Below are 11420 nucleotides of genomic sequence, written 5' to 3'. Positions count from 1 at the left end.
AATGCAGGTTGTTTGAAGCATCTGTCTTCATATGATAGCATTAGAACACATTGATATAATAACAAAAAAAATATCCCCCCTCCCCCCAAAAAAGAAAAGATACTGGCTTGCTTTTTATTTCTGGATCTCTACTACTTTTCAGGGACACATAAAAACCAAAGGTGTACAGGCACTGAATAGAAAATCAGTTACACAGTATGTTAAGTGCTAGAAAAATTGGCAGAATTCTTCACAATTCTCCCCATTTTCCTGAAGTTTCCCAGTGGACCTACTCATGGGATTGTATTTGCTTGTACTTTGTAACCAGGCAAGAGTCAAGGTGTTGTATTTCAACCAGATGTCCTGAGTTGGGCTTTCAAGATATAGTAGCCAAGGGATACCTGTGTTTCTTTACACATACCCTCTCAGGCCATCACCAGCTGCTTCCAGTCTCAAAGGGAGATCTTTCCATTTGTCAGATTTCCTAGCTACTGAGGCCTTAGAAAAACCCCTTCCTTCCTTCCTTCTTTCTTTCCTTCCTTCCTTCCTTCCTTCCTTCCTTCCTTCCTTCCTTCCTTCCTGCCATCCTTCATTCTCTCCTCTTTACTTTTTCTATTTTGATGTGAGTATTGAGCAATTTATTTTAATTTATTAAAGTACTAGTGCCCTGGTGCATGGATTTGTGCACATTGAAAGGAAATTAATTAGAAGGTGACCAGAAGGGCAGGACTGGGCAAGACAAACCAGACATGCTTTAGAGACAACCTCCTATGGTCCCTCTCTGGCTGGCCGCACTTGGGGTGGCGATGTGGCTCGAAGGGCGTCTGTGGAGTGAGCGGGCTCCCTCTGACAGGTGGAATCCCTTTACCTGGCCTGTGGGGATCAGGCTGAAACTGGCTCTCTGACATCCCCTGAGGGGTCCTGGATTGTGAGAGGGTGGTTCTCAGGTGATGCACCCCAGAATAGGGCTCTCTCCTTTCTGGTTCTGAGGTGCATCACCCAAGAACTGCCACTGCCAAGTCACCGCAGCTCGGCAGCTCTTGCTTTGAGCATCTGTCCCCTGGTGGTCAGTGCACATCATAGCTACTAATCAGAGCGTCTGCCACCTGGTGGTCATTGCGTGTCATAGCTACTGGACGGATGGTCAGACGATCGCTTAGCCTTTTATGTATATAGATATTTGGCACACAGGCCACCTTGGTTCCTTTAATCCATCTTAGGCATTGTAAATTCTTTTTTAAGTGTCAAGTTATATTTCCAACACCTTCTTTAGGCCATCTCCCTGGTTACCTCATGACCAGGGCACCAAGGGTTATGGAGCCTGCTGACCTTAAAGCAGTCTGATTGCAACAGTTCTTTCTAGTGTCAAGTAAATTTTTGAAAGACTTTGAATGGAAAAAAAAGATTATTGGGTGTCCTGACTTGTGCAGTCTTCTGTCTTATGTGCCTTTCATTGGCTTCAAGCTATTTAATAATTCTATAAATAATAGAAAACCAAGAGTAATGCAAAAGATTCTTATCCATAAAAATGCAAATACATTTTGTCTGGTGTAATGCAATTGGTTATTGTCCTGTAAATATTGACCAGTTTTACATATTTTTGAAAATTAATTCCAACACTCCTAATTGACTATGGGAATCTATATTAAAAATTCTGAATCTGATTAAAAATTCTGTGGTATGTGTTAATTTTATATTTGCATAAGAGTCATAATTTTACCTTTAAAAATTATTTATTAACACTCATTTGCCTTTTCTCTGAGGCTTACAGACCCAAGTGGGCCTCTCTTTTTGCCTTTTTCTCTGAACTGGATGCATTCAGCTCTGTTTACTGTGATATTTTTAAAAAATATATTGTTGAGAGTATCACAGATGTCTCCCCCCCCAATTGCCTCCCTCCAATCAGCTGATGGTCATATGGGCACTCCCTTGTAGGTAACAAATTGCTTTTCTCTTGCTGCTTTTAAGATTTTCTCTTTGTCTTTAACCCTTGGCATTTTAATTATGATATGTCTTGGTGTGGCCCTCTTTGGGTTCCTCTTATTTGGGACTCTCTGCACTTCCTGGACTTGTAAGTCTATTTCTTTCACCAAGAAATAGGTTTCAAATATCTTGCTCTCTCTCTTCTCCTTCTGGCACACACATGTGAATGTTCATGCGCTTGAAGTTGTCCCAGAGGCTCCTTACACTATCTTCATATTTTTGGATTCTTTCTTCTTTTTTCTCTTTTGTTTTTTGCTTCCTAATATTCCAAGTCATTGATTTTATTCTCAGAATCCTCTCCTCTACTGTTGAATCTTTGTAAATTATTATTTATTTCAGTTAGTGTATACTTAATCTCTGACTGGTCCTTTTTCATATCTTTGTAATTCTCACTAAGATCCTTTTTTAAAAAAAGAATTATTTTGAGAGTATTACAGATGTCCCTCTTTTTTTTCTCTCCCAATTGCCCCCCTCCAGCCAGTTCCTGCCCCACCGCAGGCCTTCACTACCCTAAAGTCTGTGTCCATAGGTAATGCATATATGCATATAAGGTCTTTGTTTAATTTCTTCCCACCCTCCACCCCCTTCCCTCTGACAATGATCAGTCTGTTCCATTTCCATACCTCTGATTCCATTTTATTCACCAGTTTATTGTTTATTAGGTTTCTTATTCATTTATTTTGATTTTTAGATTCAATTATTTATAAATATGTATTTATTGCCTTTTTATTGTTCACATTTTTTATCTTTTCTTCTTCTTCTTCTTCTTCTTCTTCTTCTTCTTCTTCTTCTTCTTCTTCTTCTTCTTCTTCTTCTTCTTCTTCTTCTTCTTTTTCTCCTTCTTCTTCTTCTTGAATACCTTTCAATATTTCATGTAATATTGGTTTGGTGGTGATGAACTCCTTTAGCTTTTTCTCATCTGTGAAGCTCTTTATCTGACTTCAATTTCAAATGATAGCTTTGCTGGGTAGAGTAATCTTGGTTGTAGGTCCTTGATTTTCATCACTTTGAATATTTCTTGTCACTCCCTTCTGGCCTGCATAGTTTCTGTTGAGAAATCAGCTAACAATCTTATGGGCAATCCCTTGTAGGTAACTAACTGCTTTTCTCTTGATGCTTTTAAGATTCTCTCTTTGTCGTTAGTCCTTGGCATTTTAATTATGATGTGTCTTGGTGTGGTTCTCTTTGGGTTCCTCTTGTTTGGGACTCTCTGTGCTTCCTGGACTTGTTAGTCTATTTCTTTCACTGGATAAGGGAAGTATTATGTCATTATTTATTCAGATAGGTTTTCAATATCTTGCTCTCTCTCTTCTCCTTCTGGCACCCCTATAATGCAAACTTTGGTATGCTTGAAGTTGTCTCAGAATCTCCTTACACTATCTTCATTTTTTTAAAATTCTTTTTTCTCTTTGTTCTTCTGATTGGGTGTTTTTTTGTTTCCTCATATTTCAAATCACTGATTTGATTCCCAAAATCCTCTCCTCTACTGCTGGATCTTTGTATATTGTTCTTTACTTCAGTCACTATATGCTTAATTTCTGATGGGTCCTTCTCCAGGTCTTTGGCATCTCACTAAGATCCTTGAAAGTCTCACTAAGTCCCTTATAGGTCTCATGAAGATTCTTTTTTTAAAAAAATATATATTTTATTGATTTTTTTACAGAGAGGAAGGGAGAGAGATAGAGAGCCAGAAACATCGATGAGAGAGAAACATCGATCAGCTGCCTCCTGCACATCTCCTACTGGGGATATGCCTGCAACCCAGGTACATGCCTTTGACTGGAATCAAACCTGGGACCTTTCAGTCCACAGGCCGATGCTCTATCCACTGAGCCAAACCGGTTTCGGCACATGAAGAGTCTTGAGTAACAGTGGTTTTGAACTCTATATCCAATAGTTTGCTTTCTTCCAATTATTTCAATTGTGACATGTTTCTTTGTCTCTGCATTTTGACTGTTTCCCTCTGTTTGTTTCTATGTATTGGGTAGAGCTGCTGTTTCCTTGAGTTGGTAGAGTGGCTTTGTGTAGTAGAGTGGCCTTTTATTGATAAGTTTGGGGCTCCCTGACCCAGGTGCAGTATGTTTGAGAGATTTTAGCAAAGTCTGAAGCCTGAGCCTGGTCACGCTATTCATATGCAAAAACTGCTGCACACAGGTTGGGTGGGTCTGCAAACTGGATGGGGTGGGGTCTCAGGGAATCACAAGGGTGGAGCAAACAGAAATGGCTGCCAGTAAGTCCTGAGGCATAGGAACAATGACCTCTGCTAGCACCTCCATCTGGGAAAAAGTCACCACCAAGTTCCTGCCCTGATGCCAGACAATTCAGTTCCTCCTTATATATGTCTTGGTCCCCCAGAGCCTCACCCTGGTTCTTGAGCTCAGAGGAAGCAGGAACTTGTAATCTGAGTTCATGTGCTGGCCTTTTAAGAGGAACGGCTGGATCTCCAGCAGCCTTTGTGTCACTGGACCCCAATCCCTGCTGGTTTTTACAGCCCATAGTTACGTATTTACGGGGACTTCTCTTCCTAGCTCTGGGAGCCTGGGTTTGGGGTTTGGTGTGGGCTGGGACCCCTTGCTCCTCACCAGTGGCCTCTGTAGAGATGCTATTCTTCCCAATTAAGAGATGGCACATGTGGATGCCATTCCAGCCCATTCCATGCTTCTGCCACTCCTACCAATCTCAATGTGCTTTATTATTTAATTCTCTGGTTGTATGACTTCCATTCAGCCAGATTTCAGGAGGTTCTGGAGGATGGTTATTCTGTATTTTAGTTGTAATTTTGATGTGGTTGTGAGAGGTGGCGAGTACATGCGTTTTCCTATGCCACCATCTTGGTTCCCTTGCTAAGTTTCTTGAAAGTCTCCCTAAGTCCCTTGAAGCTCTGACTAAGTCCCTTGAAGCTCTCATTAAGATTCTTGAGTAACTTTATAACCATTGTTTTGAACTCTGTATCCAGTAGTTTGCTGCTTCCATTTCTTTAATTTGTGACATGTTTCTATGTCTCCCCACTTTGGCTGTTTTCCTGTGTTTGTTTCTATGTATTAGGAAGAGCTGCTATGTCTCCTGGAATTGGTAGAGTGACTTTGTGTAGTAGGCATCCTGTAGGGTCTCGTGGCTCAGCCTCTCCAGTCACCTGAGCTGGGCTCTCTAGCTGTGCCCCTGTGTAGGCTGTGTGCACATTCTTGTTGTAGTTGAGACTTGATTGCTGTCAGTGTCACTAGGAGGAATTGACCCCCAGGCCAACTGGTTGTTAGGACCAGCTGTGACTACAGTGAAAGAGCAGCTGTGCAGGGGACATCCTTATGGAGCAGGACTAGTTTCAGTGGGGCTTTGGTCCTCACTGAATCTGTCCCTTGAGAGTGTCGCTTGTGGATGTGTAGAGTTGTAATCTGGTATGGTCTGAAGCTTTCCACCAGCTGCACTGACTTTTGGGTCTCCAGGGGGGTGCATATTCAGCCACTGCCTGGGGCCACCCAGCAGGAGCTATAGAGAGATCTGCAGATTCCTCCTATTTGTATCAGGTTTGGAAGTGCTCAGGCGAAGCCCAGCTGTGAAGCAAGGCAGGACCTTGCTAGCGCTTGGTCTTGGGCCTTTTACTGATAGGTTTCGGGGCCTCTGACCTACATGCAGCTTGTTTGAGAGATTTTAGCAAAGTCTGGAGCCTGAGCCTGGACAGGCCATTCATATGGAAAAGCTGCTGCACACAGGTAGGGTGGGTAAGCAAATTGGATAGGGTGGGGTCTCAGGGAATCACTAGAGCAGGCTGATGGAGACTCAGAGATGGCTGCCAGTCAGCTCTGCAAAGGGGGAGGTCTCAGCAAAGGAACAATGAACCCTGTGAGCACTCTTGTCTGGGATAAAGCTGCCCCTGAATTCTTGCTGCAATGCCAGAAAATCCAGCTCCTGCCTAAATGTCCCTGGTTCCTTTCAAGCTGCTGCCTCAGGGCTGGAGCCCAGAGGAATCAAGTCCAAGTAAATTCATCTGCTGGCCTTTTAAGAGGACCACCTGCATCTCCAGCAGCCTCTGTGTCCCTCAGCCACAATCCCTGCTGCTTTTTACAGCCCAAAGTTATGTGGACTTCTCTTCCCAGCTGTGTAACACTGAGCTGAGGGTTTGTGTGGGGCTGGGACCCCTTGTGCCTCATTGTGGGGAGTTGGGGGGGGCTCTGCAGCAGAGTCCCCCTTATGATTAAAAAAATGGCACACTTGGGTGTCAGACCAGCCCGTTCCATGCCTCTACCCCTCCTACTAGTTGTGATGTACTTTCTTCATTACTTCTCTAGTTGTAGGCGAATACATGCATTTACCTACACCGTCGTCTTGGTTTCTACTCTTCTTGAGGATTTTAAACTCTCTACCATGATATTTTATTTAACTTTTTAAAGGAGAATAATTCAAAACAGCAATTATATTAGTCATAACTTAAACCAATTATTCCTCTAGCAAGCTCTTCTCAAAATTCTGTTCTCTAGCTTCCCCAAAAGACATTTTTGGAAGAACAAATTACTTTGATAGCAAGTTTTTGGCCCCACTAGAATCTGCAGAAAGAAAGCCCTGACTTGGCCAGAATAGGACTGATCATCTTTTCAGAGGTTGGTGTGGTCCTCATAAGTCAAGTGGTAGTTCTGCCAGTGGGTTTTGACCTTAATCACTAGTTTTATGTAGAAACCATTTGTACTAGAAACTTTTCATTTCTCCACCACATTTCAAAAGTATAAAGTGCATTTAAGGGACAGCTTGGCAGATGCTTCTTTAGAAATAAATGTTACTAATTGAAGAATTAAGGTCAGTTATACAAATCCTTTTGGTGATGGGATTCTGAAACAGTCAAGGTAAGGTGAGGATTTGTAATGAGCTGGTTGAATACAGGAGTGAAACTGAGGAAAAAATGGAGGACTACCTAAAGACAGAGTACAAACTAGGAAAATTATTGGGGTTGGTTTAAAATTGAACTAGATGTCAGATGCAAGGTCAGTGATTTCTAATTAATTTCCTGTTTTGTGCTTTTGGCTCAGCAGAAGTAAAAGAAAATAAATTCATATGTTTTGAAAATGTTTTGTGATTGTCAGGTACAGATACATAAGTTAGTAGCTTGGGGTGAAAGAAGGGAAGAGAAATTTGTTCTAGTCTAGTTGATTCATAACTTGATGGGCATGATAATTAGCCTTTCTGGACTTTAGTTTTTTCTTCAGAAAAATGAATAGGTTGAACTAGGTATTCTCAAAAAGGCCTTCTAGTTCTGACCTTTTGAGTCAGCTGTAGAAGCTGAGAAAAGATAATGGCCATAACTTTCTGAAGACTGGGGTTAAACCAAGTGGAGCTCTGCTAAACTAGCAGTTTCACACCAGGTGTTGCAGGGCTAAGGCCTTTGGTCCCAAGTTCTGGTGGGTAGTAGTGACACGTAGGTCATATAGCTCCTCTGGACTACCAGTTTCTTTCCTCTTAGTAGCCAGTCTTCTTTTCAAAGTAATTTGTCACATTGCTAAGGGCAGCTTATTTTGCTCAGGCATGGACTTGGTGTCTCAACTATTATTTCGATAAATTTTATAGATTTGCAAAGGAGTCCATTTGTGGAAGATTATTCTTCAGTGGCCATTGCAATAAAGAATATTTAAGTTAAGCCAAGCCTATATTCCTAGAGTAAATTTGATATATGTTCACAGAGGAAAAACAAAATTCCTAAACTGACAGAGTCAAACTATATGAAAAAAAAGGTTAAGATGTTTGTCAGGGCTGCCTACTGGATTTGGACTCCTAAGTATTCATTCATTAGTTCAGAGTTCATGAAAGGTCTGTGAGTGCCTAGGGCAGTGGTCGGCAAACTGTGGCTCGTGAGCCACATGTGGCTCTTTGGCCCTTTGAGTGTGGCTCTTCTACAAAATACTACGTGTGGGCGCGCATGTACAGTGTGATTGAAACTTCATGGCCCATGAGCAGAAGTCAGTATTTTGTGGAAGAGCCACACTCAAGGGGTCAAAGAGCCGCGTGTGGCTCGCGAGCCGCATGTGGCTCGCAAGCCACAGTTCGCCGACCACTGGCCTAGGGCAGGCCAGTGTCCAATAACTTTTTAAATTCTTTATTGTTGAAAGTATTACATATGTCTCCTCTTCCCCCCATTGACCTCTCCCAGCCTGCCCCAGCCCCCCACCCAGGCCTTCACCCCCCTATGTGTCTGCTGGTTATGCTTATATGCATATAAGTTCTTTGGTTGATCTCTACCCCTTGCCCACCTTCCATGCCTTCCCTCTGAGGTTTGACAGTCTGTTCAATGTTTCTATGACTCTGGATTCATTTTTTAAAATTTTGTTTTATTGCTTAAAATATTACAAAGAGTAGTACATATGTCTCCTTTTATTTTCCCCCTTGACCTTCCCCCAGCCGCCCCTACCCCCCAGTGTCTTGTGTCCATTGGTTATGCTTATATGCATGCATACAAATCCTTTGGTTGATCTCTTACAGCCCACCGCCCACCCTCCCCGGCCTTCCTGCTGTAGTTTGACAGTCTGTTCAATGCTGCTCTGCCCCTGTACCTATTTTTGTTCATCAGTTTGTAATGGTCTTTATTATCCATAAATGAGTGAGATCATGTGGTATTTATCTTTCATTGACTGGCTTATTTCACTTAGCATAATGCTCTCCAGTTCCATCCATGCTGTTGCAAATGGTAAGAATTCCTTCTTTTTTACAGCAGCATAGTATTCCACCGTGTAGATGTAACACAGTTTTCTAATCCATTCATCTGCTGATGGGCACTTAGGCTGTTTCCAAATCTTAGCTATGGTAAATTGTGCTGCTATGAACATAGGGATGCATGTATCCTTTCTGATTGGTGTTTCTGGTTTCTTGGGATATATTCCTATAAGTGGGATCACTGGGTCAAATGGGAGTTCCATTTTTAGTTTTTTGAGGAAACTCCATACTGTCTTCCATAGTGGCTGCACCAGTCGGCATTCCCACCAGCAGTGCATGAGTGTTCCTTTTTCTCCACATCCTCTCCAGCACTTGTCGTTTGTTGATTTGTTGATGATAGCCATTCTGACAGGTGTGAGATGGTACCTCATTATTGTTTTGATTTGCATCTCTAGGATGACTAGTGACTTTGAGCATGTTTTCATATGTCTCTTGGCTTTCTGAATGTCCTCTTTTGAAAAGTGTCTATTTAGGTCCGTTGCCCATTTTTTTTTATTGGATTGTTTATCTTCCTTTTGTTAAGTTGTATTAGTTCCCTGTAAATGTTGGAGATTAAACCCTTATTGGTGATATCATTGACAAATATGTTCTCCCATGCAGTGGCCTTTCTTGTTTTGTTGATGGTTTCTTTTGCTGTGCAGAAGCTTTTTATTTTGATGTAGTCCCATTTGTTTATTTTCTCTTTAGTTTCCAATGCCTTAGGAGCTGTATCAGTGAAGAAATTTCTTACTCTGGATTCATTTTTATTCATCAGTTTATGTTATTCATTATATTCCACAAATGAGTGAGATCATATGATACTTATCTTTCTCTAACTGGCTTATTTCACTTAGCATAATGCTCTCCAGGTACATCCATGTTGTTGCAAATGGTAAGAATTCTTTCTTTTTTACACTACATAGTATTTCACTGTGTAGATGTACCATAGTTTTTAATCCACATATCTGCTGGTGAGGGCCCAATAACTTTTTGAAAGGTAGAAGGATAAATGAATGAAGTTACAAATTAACCACTGAATGAATCAATACAAGACCTTTTGGAAAGTTTTCACTGAGACTATTCCTTTGCAGTAACACGTTGCTGACCCCCTCTGCCACTGGATATGCTACCATTTCTTTTTGGTGCTATTGCATATACAGTCATACCTTGGATATATTGTAAGTTAGATTCCAGACCTCCACAATAGCAAATATTGCAATAAAGCGAGTCACATGAAATTTTTGGTTTCCCAGTGCATGTAAAACTTGTGTGTACAATATACTGTAGTCTATTAAGTGTACAATAGCATTATGTCTAAAAAATGGACATGGCTTAATTTAAAAAATATTTATTACTAAAAAATGCAAACCAGAGATCCAAGATGGAAGCAGAGTAGGAGCAAGGTCCACTCACCTACTCCCAGGACCAAATTGGAATTAAAACTAAATTATAGAACAATCAACCTGAATAACCAATTTAAGACTAGCTGAATATGTCTTATAATCAAGGATTTACAGAAAGAGCTACACAGAGACTGATGGAAAGGGCAGAAACTAAAAAAAGACTGGCTCTGCTCCCAAGGGTAGAGGCGTAAATTCCAGAGGAATATCTCAGCTGCAAACATTCCCCTAGAGGTGTGTGTGGGGGGGGGGCTCAATCCCATGCAAGGCTCCTCAGCCCAGAACACGAGACTCAGGAAGAGGTGCTCACTTAACATCTGGCTATGGAAATTAGCAGAAATTCAGTTAGCCAGAGAGAGACAGTAGTCTGCTAGAGAAAAAGGCACCCTCTTAAAGGGACAATGTGTGAAATCTAGTTCACAACCACTTACCCTGGGCTCCAGCAGAGGGAGAGTGGACCAAACTAGAGTTGTGTGAGAAGAGACTGGGGTTTTGGCTCTGGAGAGAGAGCTGCCAGAATCCCTATGCTGAATCCCTCTCCCACACCAAAGACACCATCTTTCTTGGTTGTAGCACTCCCCCTCCCTTATGGCATCAGCCTAGGGAAATTCAATAGCTCCACCCTCTACAGTACCTGTTGTCAAACCCTGCAGAGCTCATGCCCTGCTGAGGAGTCAGCTGCCTGGGCCAGGGTGTAGACATCTAAGCAAACTCAGGGGGTGTCAGTGACTAACTTGTATGGCTTTGGGATGGAGGCCATTTCCCCCACTTTTCCATGAACCTGACTGGTGCCTTCCACTCACAGGAGATCAACTAACCTCACCTTCCAGGCTCCTGGCAGCACCACCCTGCTGAGGTTGGGCTCCTGTCAGAATATGGGATGGACTGAGTTGTGTAGCTCCAGGACAAGGGCCATTTTTCTCTCACATGCCCAACCAGTGAAAAACCTTCCCTTCACACAATCAAATCTTGGTCTGTTTTTGCCTAATAAACTCTGCTGGTCTCACCCTGATTACCAGTACCCTGCCCCTACTATAAAAGTCTGAGATCACCCAGGAGGGCACAGCTAGACTTGTTATACACTGGGACTTTTGCTGAATTGCCCCAGACCCAGCACTGGCACCAAGTTTGAACCTGTTCCACTCTTTTGAACACCACTCACAGTTACCTGGTGACCACTGAGAACCTACCTCATGCAATTCGAGTCCTCCAGAGGCTCTTTCAGTGACAGCCTAATAGTCAGCCAACAGGGGAAGGCAGGTGGAGGTAGACCTTGGGGTGTCTTGGTCCTTTTGCTGACCTGCCCCTGAGCTCGGTGCTGGTGGAAGCCAGCTTTGGCACACAGCTGGATCCTTCCCACACACACCAAGGCCCAACAGAGGCAAACAC

The sequence above is a fragment of the Myotis daubentonii genome, chromosome X (assembly GCF_963259705.1).
Source record: "Myotis daubentonii chromosome X, mMyoDau2.1, whole genome shotgun sequence".
Taxonomy (NCBI): Eukaryota; Metazoa; Chordata; class Mammalia; order Chiroptera; family Vespertilionidae; genus Myotis; species Myotis daubentonii.
This window is presented reverse-complemented; position numbering follows the sequence as displayed.